The sequence below is a fragment of the Peromyscus eremicus genome, chromosome 16_21 (assembly GCF_949786415.1).
Source record: "Peromyscus eremicus chromosome 16_21, PerEre_H2_v1, whole genome shotgun sequence".
NCBI classification, from domain to species: domain Eukaryota; kingdom Metazoa; phylum Chordata; class Mammalia; order Rodentia; family Cricetidae; genus Peromyscus; species Peromyscus eremicus.
In genome coordinates, this window is record NC_081432.1 from 12,946,570 (window position 1) to 12,962,437 (window position 15,868).

The window sequence follows — 15,868 nt, forward strand, 5'->3', positions numbered from 1 at the left end:
TGGACTCTGGACCTGTTTTCAGACAATAAATGTTGCTTCCAATTTGTCTTAGGGCCCTTTGAAGTGTCAATGAGTCCCTGTCATTTGCTTTGTAGAAATAATTTCAGGAAATAAGTGAAAATTAACTATACAATGTGATGGCTTACACTGTGCTTTCAACTTTTAAAAATACTTACTCAATATACATGGTTTGATTTTTACAAATTTTTGTGTGTTTTTGCTGTTCTTTGTTTTGTTTTGATGCCATCCAAGGGGATGCCTGGTTGATGCCATCCAAGGGGATGCCTAGTACCTTTTCTTTTTAAAGAAATTGTAGAGTTTTATGTTTTGTTTTCAGAAAACACAGTGATTGAATAGGGATGTTAGAGGTGAGGGTGGTGGCAATAGATGTCCCTATCATGGGGGAAATAAGGTGAACAAGATGCTGTTCCTGATTGTCAGTGAAACATATGGAAATAACATTAGTAACCTACTGGATACTGCTAATATATGCCTGGAGTGTTTACAAACTAATATAATTACTAATATAATTGTTTAATAGAGAGAAGAAAATATTTTGTTTCTTACAGAAGAACCACATGCAAACTTGATGCAAACACCCAGTATATTTAAATAATTAAATATAACTCATTGTGTTAAAAATATGGCTTAGAAGGAAAAATAAAACTTTCTATTGAAAGATCCCACTTGAGAGACTGGCCAGGAGGGTTACCGCTGAAGACCTGCCTGAGTCATAAAGCAAGCCCAAGGCCCACCCAGGCAACTTAGTAGAACTGTGTCAAAAATAAAAAAAAGTCCTGGACAAATTTTTCAGTGGCAGATTGCTTTCCTAGCAAATATGATGCCCTAAGTTTTGTTCCCAACCTTGCAAAAAATAAAAATAAAGAGTAAAAAATACTTGATTTTCACATTGACAAATAATTTTAGATATTTAATAGATATTGTCTAACTGATAAATTTAATTTATACAAGGACAGTATAATTTAATGCAGTGAATGTAAGTTAATATATTTATAGATTGCATGTGAAAAAGTTAATTCATCTTCTTTTCCAAGATATATTTTGTGAAAGTTACACACACTCCAAATATTCTTTACTTTTGTATATGAAAGTGGGACTCACTAGTTTTGTTTTTCTAAGTAATTCAATGTGAAATTGATCTAAATCAGTTTTTTTTTTAATAAAAGTCATGTTATTTCTGTGAAAAAAAATGAAGTGCATGGTCCTGAGAAATAGCACCTGGTAGTGAGTGTCCTCATATACATGTGCATAAGCACAGGTACCCATATCTGCACATAAACAGGCACACACAGAGACATGTACACACATGAACTAGGCTACATTGCTCCCAAGTATTGAAAATAAATTCATGTCAAGTCACTACTATTGTTTCCGTCCAAGTGTGTGACAAGACAGCACAGAGCTATTCAGTCATAATTAAATATGATTTCTTACAAGAGAAAAGAAACCCAGACAAATAGAAAATACTGACAACGTCCTGCCTTCTTTTCTTTTCTTTTCTTTCTTTCTTTCTTTCTTTCTTTCTGTCTGTCTTTCTTTTTTTTTGTTAAATTGGAGGCAAATATTAGACATTACTATTACCATGGTAAAAAGCTTAACATCAAATTAGGAGCCAATACTTGAAATGAAGAAAATGAGACACTTGGGAATTTCCTCTTCATGGCATAGCCTGGGAAGAGAAGACCGACAGAATGACGAAATCCTAAGTACTTTGCTATAAATATTTTTAGTTATGTGGAGTACTAAATAAAACATGGGCATAAATATACACAAAGACATAACTGATATCAGCTTTAATGGTGATATTTACTAAAGTATATTCTATAAAACAAAAGCATATTGAAATAATTTATGCACCTTGATCTTTCCTTGCCTTCCAACAACCTTATCCTTCCTTCCTTTCCACATCACTTATCAGCAGTAAGAATTCTAAGTGAAATCTTAGCTGGCAAGTTGGCTCATTAGATACAGACACTTGACCCCAAACCTGATCATGAGGTCTACACTGGGACCCACACAGAAAGAAAGAGACAACTCCCTCACATTGTTCTCCTACCTCCACATGGACATGTCTCTGTATATATACCTATACTGACAAAAATAAATAATGTAATAAATGTTATAAAGGGTCTCATATAAAACCTAGAAGAAGGGGAAGTTGAAAAGGAAACCCAGTCTTCTCCACAATAACAATCCCTGAATGAATCTTAGGGATATATATTTAAAGATGTAACATACAGGGGAAGCCGTGTGTGTGCAAACCACATTCCTTCACCATTAACTCTGTACTAAACCAACTGAAGAGGTTTTCAATGATTGTGAGACATGAACACAGTCAGGTGTTTAATTACTAATGTTATTATTGTCAGATATAAACATTGTGTGAGGCGAACATGTTTCACTACAGAAACTCACTGTTAGATATAAACAGTAAGATCTGCCCTCTTTCATATTTTACCACCAAGTACCACCAAGTACAAGGTACTTTGACCAATAATAGTTCTTAGTATTTATGGGCTGTAGAGTAATTTGTGTTCTATGTATCTATTATAGAAAGATTGAATCTCACTAATAAATATATCACCTCATCAATTTGTCTTTTTGTGGTAAGAATGTTAAATGTTTATTCTGACAATATTGAAATGCAAACAACATATAGGAAGAAACTAACCTGACCTAAATCACCAATTATTTCAAAATACATGAGTTAGAAATCTCTTTTAAAGTTATGGGTATGAATGTGTTTGTGTGCGCATGTGTGTGTGTGTGTGTGTGTGTGTGTGTGTGTGTATGTGGTACCCTCTGAGGCAGGAAGTGGGCATCATATTCCCAGTACCTCGAAACATCCATCTTCAAGGTGCAGACCACTGTGTTTACTGTTAATCTATAACTAGATTCATTACCATTTCCTCTGAATGTGTTTTTTTTTTGAGAATTTTATCCCAGTTTACTTTGCTACTCTTAAATTACCTGTATCTGGTTTTCCTTTACCTCACTTCTGTCAAGTTTTCATTGAATCACTCTTCACACATAAGCCATTCCTAGGTATTCAGGAGACTGGTTCCAGAACTCTGGGTAAGTGGTTCCTCAAAAGCAGAAGGCATAAGAATGACTTGGCATCTGTTGCTGTGGGATGGTCTGTATGTCAAGTGTGTTGCTGATTGGTCAGTAAATAAATCACTGATTGGCCATTGGCTAGGCAGGAAGTATAGGCGGGACAAGGAAAAGAATTCAGGGAAGTGGAAGGCTGAGAGGGGGACACTGCCAGCCGCCATCAGGACAAGGAAGATGTAAGGTACCAGTAAGCCATGAGCCATGTGGCAAAGTAAAGATTAATAGAAATGGGCTAAATATAAGAGTAAGAGCTAGACAATAACAGGCCTGAGCTAATGGCCAAGCAGTTTAAATAATGTAAGAGTCTGTGTGTTTATTTTATAAGTGGGCTCTGGGACTGGCGGGACTTGGTGGCAGGAGCTGGAGAGAAATTCTCCAGCAACAAATGGCGCCCAACGTGGGGCAAGAGTTTCCACCTAAAACCTGAGAAAAGATTCTAAAACGGAGCTAAACACAGCTTCCTAACTGTCTCTCTCAAATGAGTAGCAGCTGCCGGTTTGAGCTACTGATGGGTTTCTGGCATATGTGCTCAACCTGCAGTATGGCGGGAATCAGGCCTCTGCAAGTGGTACATTAAGCTGCATGGTGGATTTAGCCTTTGCAGGTACAAAACAAAAAAAGAGGCTTTTGGGCTACACGCTGCTTGGATAAAAGCATAGACCCACGATAGCTCCCAGAGCTGGCGGTAAACGTAGCCATGTTGGGAAGCTGAGGTGGGCGGAGCCAGCAGCCACAGCAGTTTAAGGCAAGAGATTCACAATAAGACAGATTCAGATGTAATAGTTTACAATATGTGTAAAAGATACGTAGGCTTGAAAGAGACAGAAAAGATGATATATAGAGTTATAGAAACAAATACATAGTTTTAAAAAATAAAGTCATTAAAGAGACAGTAAAGGTAATATAAAAAATAAGCCACGTAAAAATGGATATTACACAGAGAATCTGGATTGTGTTGTCTTTGGGATTTTTAACTGCAGAAAAACATTTGATTATAAAAGCTGTTGAGTTATGCCAATATGTATATTTTAAAGGTACTTTGACTTCAAAATTTGGATGTAAGGATATATTGCTTTGGAAAGGAGGCTCTGATTTTGTTTCCACAGAAAGCCAGAGGCTATGGATTTGTTCCAGATTAAGATACATCAGGTTTGACCAGCCAAGACCCCCTGAAAGGTCTCCAGTGACACCATGGCCCAGATGATTCAACATCCAGAATGGTTTGAAGGCAACTGGCTCAGACGATACAGCCTCATGGACTACTCCATGATCCTAAAATTTTCTTTGTGTCCCCATAAGATACAGCGCCCCCCTCCAGCAGGAAGTAGTAAGAGAAGCTACGCCCAAATTCCCAAATATACCAAGCTGGCTTTAGAGATGGAATTGGCTCACTCCCCCTCTAAACCCAGACATATTGCTCAAAAAAAATGGTTAAGAGATTCTTATGTCCCAAATCAGAAGAGCCCTCTGGTGTGAGACAGAGAAAAACCAATATTTTTATTTAAATCAGGTTGATTATAAATACAATCTCTTTCTAAAACAAAAAGGGGGATAGTTTAGATATGATAGGATGAAAGGGTAGATTAATGAACCTACTTTTAAAGAATAACAACTTGTTTAAAATGTTTTACATCGCTATAGATTTTAGTTTATTGATACAAGTTTAAACTTAATTTTGTTATACTGTATATATATTTCTATTCTTGTTTGAGATATTATGTTTATGTAACTCATTTAAAATTATAATGGATAATTAAAAAATAGATTAATAATTAGTCATCTATGATAATCATATTTGTAGCCATGTTAGTTAAGTCTTCTAGGTATACATAGTTATATTTCAGATAGATAGGTAGTCTTCAAACACTTCAAAGACCTACAGAATATGGCATTTAAAATGTTTTAAAAATTTAGACTTTCTGGACAATGAGACATGTCTGCTCCTGACAGCACCGATTTACTTCAGAGAGGAGGATGGGCATCGAAGACACTCCATACGGAGTTTATCTTCACCTTGACAAAAATAGCCATTTGGGCAAGAAACTGTTCTTGCCTGGACTGCCTGATCAACTGGACATGCAGGACCCATACAAAGGTGACCACTGAACTTTGCTTGACAAAATGGTCCTTCAGGTTCCTGCTTTGCAGAGAAAACTGCCAGACATTCTACAGGACACAGAGAAAACTGAATAAGAGACTCTAGGCCTGTGGGCTTAAGACAGATGCCCCAACTTTACAAGACAACTTTGAATGACTGTCCAGGCTGCCAGCTGTCTCTGTCTACCCTACAAGACTCCTAAAAGTTGCTTATATCCTTCTCCATTTCTCAGGTATTAGTATATCCTTCTGAGGTCTTTGATGTGGTTAAAGACTAGATACTTACAATTTTCCTTAGTTATAATAAAAGATAAGTTAGATATAAAACCTTAAACTTACAAATATAAGATAGATAGGATCTCTTCTTTAATATTGTAACTATAATTCTTGCTTGATAATTGTTTTGTTATATGTAATTTTACTATGTTAAATTTAAAACCTTCCTTTTTAAAAAAAGAAAAGGGGAAGTGCTGTGGGATGGTCTGTATGTCAAGTGTGTTGCTGATTGGTCAGTAAATAAATCACTGATTGGCCATTGGCTAGGCAGGAAGTATAGGCGGGACAAGGAAAAGAATTCAGGGAAGTGGAAGGCTGAGAGGGGGACACTGCCAGCCGCCATCAGGACAAGGAAGATGTAAGGTACCAGTAAGCCATGAGCCATGTGGCAAAGTAAAGATTAATAGAAATGGGCTAAATATAAGAGTAAGAGCTAGACAATAACAGGCCTGAGCTAATGGCCAAGCAGTTTAAATAATGTAAGAGTCTGTGTGTTTATTTTATAAGTGGGCTCTGGGACTGGCGGGACTTGGTGGCAGGAGCTGGAGAGAAATTCTCCAGCAACAAACTGTGTTAAACCTATGCGTACTCCTGTCTGTTTTAATTCATTCCTAGACTCCTCAGAATACTAAATACAATGTGAATGTTTTAAAATTGCAATTATTTAGTGAGTAATGACTTAGAATTAGAAATAAAATGTCTTATTTTCCAACAGTCTTACACCCCTAAATGCCAAGGGGTTGACAATGGACACAGTTCACATTTGTAGTTTGTATGGTTTTGTCCACTGACTATTCATACACTAAGACCTAAACCCCATTACGGTACCCTTAGAAGTCAGGGACTTTGGAATGATATGAAGTCATGAGGATGTAGCCTAGGTGAGTGTGGTCATATCATTATAAAGATACCATAGAAAGTTGACCTTAACCACCTACAACATGAGGATCAAGGAAATAGATGGCTACAATAAAACAAAAAGCCCTCTGGTGACACTAAGATAAGTTTGCCAGCATCTTTACCAGAGACTTCCCAGGTTCACTTACTATAAACTCGGTGTGACGTCTTCTTGTAACAGTCCAAATGGACTCAGATCGGGCCTTTCACAAATATCTTTTTATTGCTTAAAATTATATGTATATGGGTCAGTATACGGTGTGAGCACATGAGTACATATACCTGTGGAGGTCAGATGCCTCAGACCTCCCTGAAGCTGGAGTTACAAGTGATTGTGAGCCACCTGACATGGGAACTATGAACGAAACTCAGGTCCTCTGTAGGGTCAGCAGGTGCCTTGAGCCATTAGACGAGACTTTTGATGACACTGTGTTCACTTTGGACAAATCATATCCTAAAATATTCAGTGAACTCATACAGAGTCAGCTATGATGCCTCCTGTCTGTTATTTCAATATTTTCATACTTTAACCAGAATTGTTTTGAGTTTGAACCTAGCCTGTGTTGGAGAGATAAGCCTTGCTCTCAAGGATACATAAATTACTTAATAATATACTTAATATATAAATAAATCTTATCTTACAAATGTTTCCTTTATGTGGAGTGAATGCCTCCCCCCCACCAAAAAAAAAAACAAAACTTGGACTAGAAAAGGAACAATATAAAAATGTTAAATAAATAATTCAGAAATTGAGTAATAACCAAATTCTAATAGTGCAACCACATATTACCTATGCTTTGGCAAAGATATAATGGATTGCAGAAAAAAAATATGTCATCAAAGACATAAATTTACAGAAAAATCTGATTCACTGCCTGAAGCAATTATGATTATGTTATAATCCAGACTGATCACAGTGAGTCAGTTTAAGCTTGACTGTGTGTATTTATTTTACTTCTTAATATTCAAAACAAATTATATTGAAGGTAAGTAAAAAGCCAAACTCCATATCAGTAATAAATGCCTCAAATGCATTTTGTATGAAATCCTCAGTCTCTCGTCAAGTGCTCTGAGCTAAGCATATTCCTTGCAAAAACTTCCTCCCGGACCTCACAAAATAAAAAGAGGTTTGTGATGACCCATTGGGGGAGCTCACTGTGACATCCTCTTTCTTTTCACTGAGAAGGATCTTTTCACTAACAGTGTGCATTAAACCTGTTTGAAGTGGTTTCCAAACATCAGATGTGGAAGAATCATCACCAGGCACTTGGAGTGCACTTCAGAAATGTTTCAAAGGCCACTTTCACATTTGCTACTTTTATGTAATTGAATTCAACAATAGGAAACACTTGGTAAGCATAACTTGTCGATATGTCAACACATGTGTTGAAAAACTTGATGTATCTGCTATTGTAAAAATCATTTATTTTTGAGGTTCTCAGAGGCTAGAGTGTCATTTGTGCCCTATAAACACTTTTAGAAGCTACCTGCTCCTATACATTTTAAATAATGTATGATACATTTTTTTAAAATATGACTTTTGTCTTCTATTAGACTAGTGTCTTTAGAATCTGTGGTAGATTTTATTTAGATTTATTTTAATGTGTATGAGTACTTTGCCTGTATGCATATCTGTTCACCACATGGGTGCCTGGTGCTCACAGAGGTCAAAAGAGGGGGTGGGATACACTGGAACTAGATTCAGGGATGGTTTTGAGCTACCATGCGCATGCTGGTAACCAAACCTGGGTCTCCTGCAAGAACAAGCTTTCTTAACCAATGAGCCACCTGTCCAGCCCTATAATAACCTATTATTATGCTTACCAGTCTTTCCTTGATTTCCCTTTTACATATCAGTTCAACAAATTATGGTTTTTAATTGAAAATATATTTTATACAATATATTCTGATCACAGTTTCTCCTCCCTCTTCTTCTCCCAGATCCTCCCCACTGTCCCACCCACCCAAGTCCTTGCCTTCTTTTTCTCTATCTTTAGAAAATGAATAGGCAATAAGAAAAAAAAAACAACAGAAAAAAACCACAATAAACACACACACACACACACACACACACACACACACACACACACACACACACACACGAAAATACAAAACTAGAGACCATAATATATAAGCAAAAGACCAATATGATGTCTCAGTTTTTGACATGAATTTGCAACACATAGGCTTGAATCACAGTTCTTCATGCACTTTCATAGTATCTACAAGTATCTCACTGAAAAGTCCTTTCTGCAACAAATAGCAACCACAGGGACTTCTGACACACCTCTAGACACAGAGCACCAATGATGTTCTCTTTAAAGGTCAACCTCCTACTCACAGGACGACCAATGCTGTCTACCTTGAAGGAAGAGATAGAGTTGTCAGAATGAGAATCAGGTGTCTTGTGCTGACCATTACAAATGATGACTAAGTAATCCTGGGGAGTATGAAGGAAGGAGGGGGATCTTTTGCATGACAGCCTGGTAATAATTATCAAAGAAGCCTGCCCGAATCAGATTTGCACAAGCGGTCTTGCAACTCTCTACGGAAGCTCTCCTACAAGGACACTGGTCCAGCTAGTGTCAGCTCAGCCTCTAATCATTGTATTCAAGAAAGGTGGACAGAATCCTGTGTGTAATCATTCTTATCACTGTCTTTAAGCACTACACCCCTTGCTATCCTCTGCATAAGTTCACACTTGCCTTGCATTTCCCACTTGCAAAGCTGTGCAGGTCCTACTGTGGTGCCATGGTTTTCCCAACTACACCATTTTTCTTTTGTCTATTGCTTTCCAACTCCCTGACTGTTTGGTTATATTGACAGTAGCCATGTTTTCTGTAAGCATGGATTTAATCAACTGATAAATACAATATCTATATGTGCGCCAAATAAAGACTTCTATTCACTGAGCAGATATAGAATCTTTCTTGTCATTATTCCCCAATACAACAGTGTGACAGTAACAGTTACATATAATACGTACTGTAGTATTCTAGAGATACCAAATAGGATGCAGGTTAACAGTTACATATTATATGTACTGTGGTATTCTAGAGACACCTAATAGGATGCAGGAGGGTTAGACTATATGCCTATACTGTGTACTTTTACATATGGGACCTGTGCATCACTGTCCTTTGATATTTTCTGAGGGTTGTATTCCCTCAGATAACAGTTCTGTATACTCTATATGAGGTTCAAATACATACCTTATTCCTATGTTCATCCCCCAAACTTACGTGAATTACTAATGACATATATGACTGTATAGTAGGGACTGATCACAGCCTCCATCTTTCTCAACCTTCTTTTCACAAGCCCTACAGATCCACATAATGAGGCTTTAGACTCAGAAGCTGATGGGGTCTGTGTGTGAGTCAGCGTGGTAGCAGATGCATTAATTGCATAGTTCCCTTCAGGTAACACTAGCATGTTCAAGATACCAAGTGCCCACATCTGGACATAGGATGCATTTAGTTTCAGAACTGCTTTATGTTCAGTACACTAATCATCATGCCAGCTGTGGTTGGACATTCCTCAGTCAACCATTTTCTCTCACTCAGCTGTGTCACAAATGATCTGGGCAATCTTTATTTCTTTTTTCTTTTGCCCAGAAGATTTTAATAAATTTCTCACTGTCCACCCTGATCTGGGTAATTGATTTTCAACAAAAGGCCAAAGGATTTTGTTAAAACAAGAGTGAAAATGTTTAATTCATCTGACTGCAACACCCCAGGAGCTTTCTTTGCACTCAGCCGAGAGCACAAAGCCCTTCAATTAGTCATAAGGCAACTCCTGAGTCTGACTCCCCTCCTCACCTGTGTGATCTTGTCTCTCACATCACTATTCCACACAGGATAATGCACTTGCCCCTGTGTTCTTTATACATGCTGAACATGTTCCCACCTCCAGAACTTTCTCTGGCTTGCTTCCTCCACCCTCGAGGCCTGTTTGCTGGAAATCTGTGTGCTTTCTCCTCTTCTCTTTCAAGTTTTGCTTACAAGGCAGTGTCATGTCGATGACTTCCTATACCAAACCCTGCTCTAATTCCCTTATAATTTAACCTGCCTTACATTTAATGTAACCCCCTTCAGATACTAGCAAATGGTACCGTTTTTAGATTATTTTGTGTTTCACTCCAATAAAGCAAACATCTTGAGGTGTGTGTGTGTGTGTGTGTGTGTGTGTGTGTGTGTGTGTGTGAGATCTCTTTTGTTGTGTGCTGTATCTTTAACATCTATAAGAGGGTCTGACTCCAAGTGACCACTTAAAAATATTTACATGAATCTACAGAACCTTGTACAAACTGAATGTTATGTAACTACGAACGTTATATGTATCACATAAATACACAATGTCTGGATAGAATAAAACCTTCTACAGTGTTTGGGTAATACAAAGAACCCAAAATATGCTAACAACAGATATTTGTGTGTGTGTGTGTGTGTGTGTGTGTGTGTGTGTGTGTGTGTGTGTGTATTCTCTTTATTATATATGTTTTCTGTAGTGGAGTGACGTTGAGGTGAGTATTTTACCAACATGTGTCTCATGTTACATTCTCCTACTGAAATATCAGAATTGCACTGTGGGTATCCAGCCGACTCAGGAAACAAAATTCAAAATACTGATGGCTTTGTTAGCAATGTTCTAAGTCTAGCCTGGAAGCTTTCATCTGTATTCCAATTATACACTAAAGACACTTAAAAAAGTTAAACTGGCTGCCATCTTCACTGAGCATTTAACTGTCTGCACTCAAGGGCAGCAGAGAGGAAGGGTTAGCAGCCTGGACTGGGTCACGGATCCCAGGAACCAGCAGTGCAATGTGACTCACAACATTATGAACACACATCCAGAATAGTGGCCAAAGTCAGAGAAGGGCATGGGGACAGGTAATACATCTGTGGATAGTAGGGACTCACACCTTAAATTTCCTGTAAAGAGTTTTCTAAGTGCCCACCATCATGGGACAAATATTAACTGAATCTCAAAACCAAACCAAAACAAACCCCATGTGTGCTAAACATTTCCACCTGAACACTTCTCCAAACAGATATGCACAGTATACTATGGGTAACATCACAATCCAAGTTGGTCTATTGACTGTTTTGTTAATGTTTCACTGTTAAATAATTTTATATTAATTAACTCTCACTAATTACATTTTGCTACTGTTTGATCAATCTGCAGTTAATATGCTAAAACCTCACCAATTTACCCCTATTTGTTGAAAGAGGTGTTTAACTTCTCAATCTGCCTTTCACCTGGTGCATAGATATATGGCTATCTGTCAGTTAGATTACTGTGTCAGTCACTGAAAGAAAAGTAAAAAAAAGATAATTATCTCTTCATGGTTTTCAGATTGAAATAGCAAAGCAAACATTATGCAGCATGCTACAATTTAAAGAGAGAGAGAGACAGATTAATATTCTATATATGTCTTCAATGGCAATATGGAAGAATAATGATCAATTAGTATCAGGTATTGTGTTGGATTGGATGAGAAATGTCCCATACGCTCATTAATTCAATCATGTTGATCCCCAGTGGGTGATACTGCTTTGGAAGGTCATGGACCCTTTAGGAGGTGAAGCCTTGCTAGAGCGAGTATTTACTGGGGATGGGCTGAGAGGGTGTCTAGCATCGCCCCACTGTTCTATGATTCCTCTTGTATGATTTCAGTGTGATGATGAAATGTTATCAGCCAGCTCCCTGCTTCTCCTGCCAAGTCTTACTGTTGCTCTGCCTTCCTTGTCATGACGGACAGTAGCCCTCTGCAAATGCAAGCTAAGATCAACCCTTTTCTCCTCTCACTTCCTTTTTGTCAGGCTATTTACTCACAGCAATAGTAAAGGCCCTTACTACTTGTGAGACCCTGAAAACAATTGAGATTCTCTGTGTTTCTATTGTTCACCATGTGGAAAGTGAACTAATAGAAAAATAGTACCTGCTGTGGTTAGAAGAAATAAGACCTTAAGGCATCTTGCTTCATTTAATTAGTAAATACAAATAACTAGTGACTGTAGCTAGTGTGTACTAGTTTCATAGGAATGTTGACATGATTTGTGGTTTGTCAGAGCCTTAATGAAGTAATAAAATGACATGTTCCAGTTATACGAGACTATTACTTAATAGTATATGAGAAGATGCGAAAGATAGCACATAGCAAAAACTGAGCACTACAAATATGAGAAGTAAAAGAATGGAGGGGATATGGTAGAGGGAGAGCATCTGAACCGAGGGAGGGGAAATAGTACATACAACAAAGAGGAGGAATAGGGAGAGAAAATGATGGAACAGGAGGAGGCAGGGACCCAGGGAGGGAAGGAGGCAGAAAAAGAAAGGATGAACATCACAGGCCATGAGGAAATGGAAAGGCAGTGTGGTTTTAAAACAATGCAGAAAAAAGAAGTGAACATTTGACATTCTCATTGATGGAGAGTAGTGTGGCAGGAGTAACAGTTTGGTGTATGTTGCAAAATCTTGGGAAATGAGGAATGAATGAGGCCAGATGAGAACATAGCTCAGTGAACCTTAAAATCTGAAAAGGCATATAATCATGAAAAGGCATATAATCATGAAAAGGCATATAATCATGAAAAGGCATATAATCAAATAGCTAATAAAAGAATTGTTGAGGAAAACTTTTAAAAAGCACTGACATGGGACATCATGATGAGAGATTTACTATTTTTGAGAAGAATCACTGGACTATGTAGAGGTAGAAAGACTCTTACTTTTTAGTCATCTTGACTACATTGCAAGTTCTATGCCAAAGTCAACTACTCAGTGAGTTCCTGTCTGAAATAAGCCAAACTCAACTAAACCAAACCAAACCAAACCAAACCAAACCAAACCAAACCAAACCAAACCAAACCAAACCAAACCAAACCAAAATGGGGGATAGCAGGATAAGAAGATGGATCACTCTGAGCAACAGAGCTTTAGTAGCAATCTACCCTCCATTTTAATTTAGTTGCATTATCGTTATTTCTCTCTCATGGTGTGGTATAGCAAATTCTCCTCAGTGATGGTGCTTCAGGCTCAGAAAGAGAGGGAGGTGAAACACTTTATCCTTCCAGGAAGCTCGTTAAGAGTTCAAAAGGAAAGCTTGGTAGGACTCAGGAAGGAAATAGCTACAAAGATCCAGGCAATCCCTGAAATGGGTCAGATCTTCTAAGACCCTCCTTCTCCAAGATTCTATAAGCAACAGGACTGTTGAGGGGACTCGGATGAGCCAAGCTGCCTGGCAGAGGCAGAGACCAGCAGAAATACCTGGAAGAGATTCTCTCTTGGCTTGGCTACAAGCCATGTAGCAAGTTCCAGGGTCCCAGCTTTTGTAAGCTGTTGTCTAGGCTGGAGCAGAGTTTCAGTGGTGTTGCTGTTTCTGAGTCATCCCCACTCATGTAAGCACCCCTCACTCATACTCCCCAAAGTAACCCAAATAAACTCAGTGGTTCACCTCTTTGGGACTTTGGTGGTGTCCTTATTTGGTCTGTGGTTAATTTTTTTTTTTTTTTATGTAGGGTGAATAGGTGTTTGCTCAGCTCTTCCTAAGAGTAGCATCACAAACCCAGATCTATAGTAGCAGGTGGAGAAAGAAGAGAACCTTTGCCTAGTGAATCAGTTACTAGGGCAGATGGAGGTATCAGTTGCAAGTTTATCTAACCACAATTCATGGCTTTCTTAAGCTGCTTTCATGGGAAAGATCTGAGAACTGCAAATGGTCTTCTGTAATATATCAACTGTAATACATTACTTCTGCTAACAGTTTATGACCCACAGGTCATCTAACATCCATGCAAATAGCTCAATGTTTAAGTAGTTCATCAGAGCAAACTGAATATTTACCAAGAACACTGTTTATTACATGAGATATAGCAAAGATCTGGAATTTTTCACTTATTTATTTATTTGAAAAGAGCATACTGAGCAACAAATATGAAGAGGGGCACACAATTTAAATAGTAAACAATACACATCCTGTACTCAAGGCATTTCAAAGCCTATTGGGATATTAACCAAAGAGCCTAGGACTAAGCATTCCTAGGAAAAGGGAGTGAATATTGGGATAAAATGGAAGAGCAGTTCCTGCATATTTGTGTGAGCAACCCTTCATTATCCTATCCTACCAATGTGCCCAAAGGCATGCCTCTGGCCCCTTTCTCTTCCCCATGCCTGCTTCTCTCTAGACCTTTATTTCCTTTCTCTTTTCTGAGAGATTTCAACTGCTCTATCTTCCAGTTTTTGTCTGCTGTGATCATGCCCTACCTGGAGTCCCAGAGATTTTGTATCTAAATAATGGCCATTTCTCACTGTCTTAGGGCACAGAGAGCTATAACAGCTCTCTCCAATATTTTAGGGGGATTGGCCCAAGACTCCTGACTAAAACTTACTAAAATCTACTTCTACACCATTGTTCTGTGTCCCAGTTTCCTTTCTACTGCTGTGATAAAATACCCTGACAAGAATCAAACTAAGAGCCAACGGGTTTATTTTAGCTAACAATTCCTGGGCAGCTAAAATAATTCCAGTCTATCATTGCCAGGATGTCAAGGAATCAGGAACTTGAAACATCTAGTTGCATCAAATTCACAGTCAAGAACAGAGGGAAAATGAATGCATATATACCTACAATTTGTGTGTGTGTGTGTGTGTGTGTGTGTGTGTGTGTGTGTTATATGTATATACATACATCCAGGCCCTAAAACCAGGAAATGGTGGCCCTCACTTTAAGGCTGGATCTTCACACATAAATTAACACAATCAAGACAGTTAGTCTAACTCAGTCTGGAAAATTCCTTATTGAGAATCTCTTTCCAGATATATCAATATGACAACTAAAACTAGCCATCACACATGAGAATGGATTTTGTTCCCAGCAGACTGAGCCTTTGAGGAAGCGAAGCTGAAGAGACTCTCACCATGGCACCTAATCCCACTTCACAGTTGTTCTTATAAACGGATTACAACAGAGAAATGAAGACATAAGGAGAGAGGTTGTCACACTCACACTCACACTCACACTCACGGATGGGCAGTAGAAAAGGCAGAAGAGGATGGCTCTTTTCAAGCCAAAGAGAGGCGGTCTCAAAGAAATCCAACCATGCTACACCCTGATTGTACATAAATCTGCCCTTCAGAACAGGAAAAAAAATAAACTAATTTTCTCCTGTGTAAGCCAGCCTATGACACTGGTGTCATATCTGTTTCTATTTTGTAGATTTTCCCTGTATCAATGCACTAACTTCATGGTAAAATGCCGAAATCTGCTTAGTTTTTCAACCTACCACTAAGAATCTTGATTAATAGTACAAATTAAATATTCTTGTGTATTTTTAATTATCTTATAAACAGTATCTCCCCTGTTACTCTCCAAGGACTGATAACATCCATACACATGAATCGTTATGAATCAAAAGTATAATTCACAGGATGCTTTTTGTCTTTTGAACTCACGTTA

At 38.1% G+C, this 15,868-nt stretch overlaps 1 protein-coding gene across 8 annotated transcripts in view; it reads right to left on the reverse strand.

Annotated features, from left to right (window-relative positions):
* The window catches only part of Pcdh15 (protocadherin related 15), a 623,956-nt gene that overhangs the window by 601,746 nt on the left and 6,342 nt on the right, over positions 1 to 15,868 (reverse strand). The window lies entirely within an intron of this gene.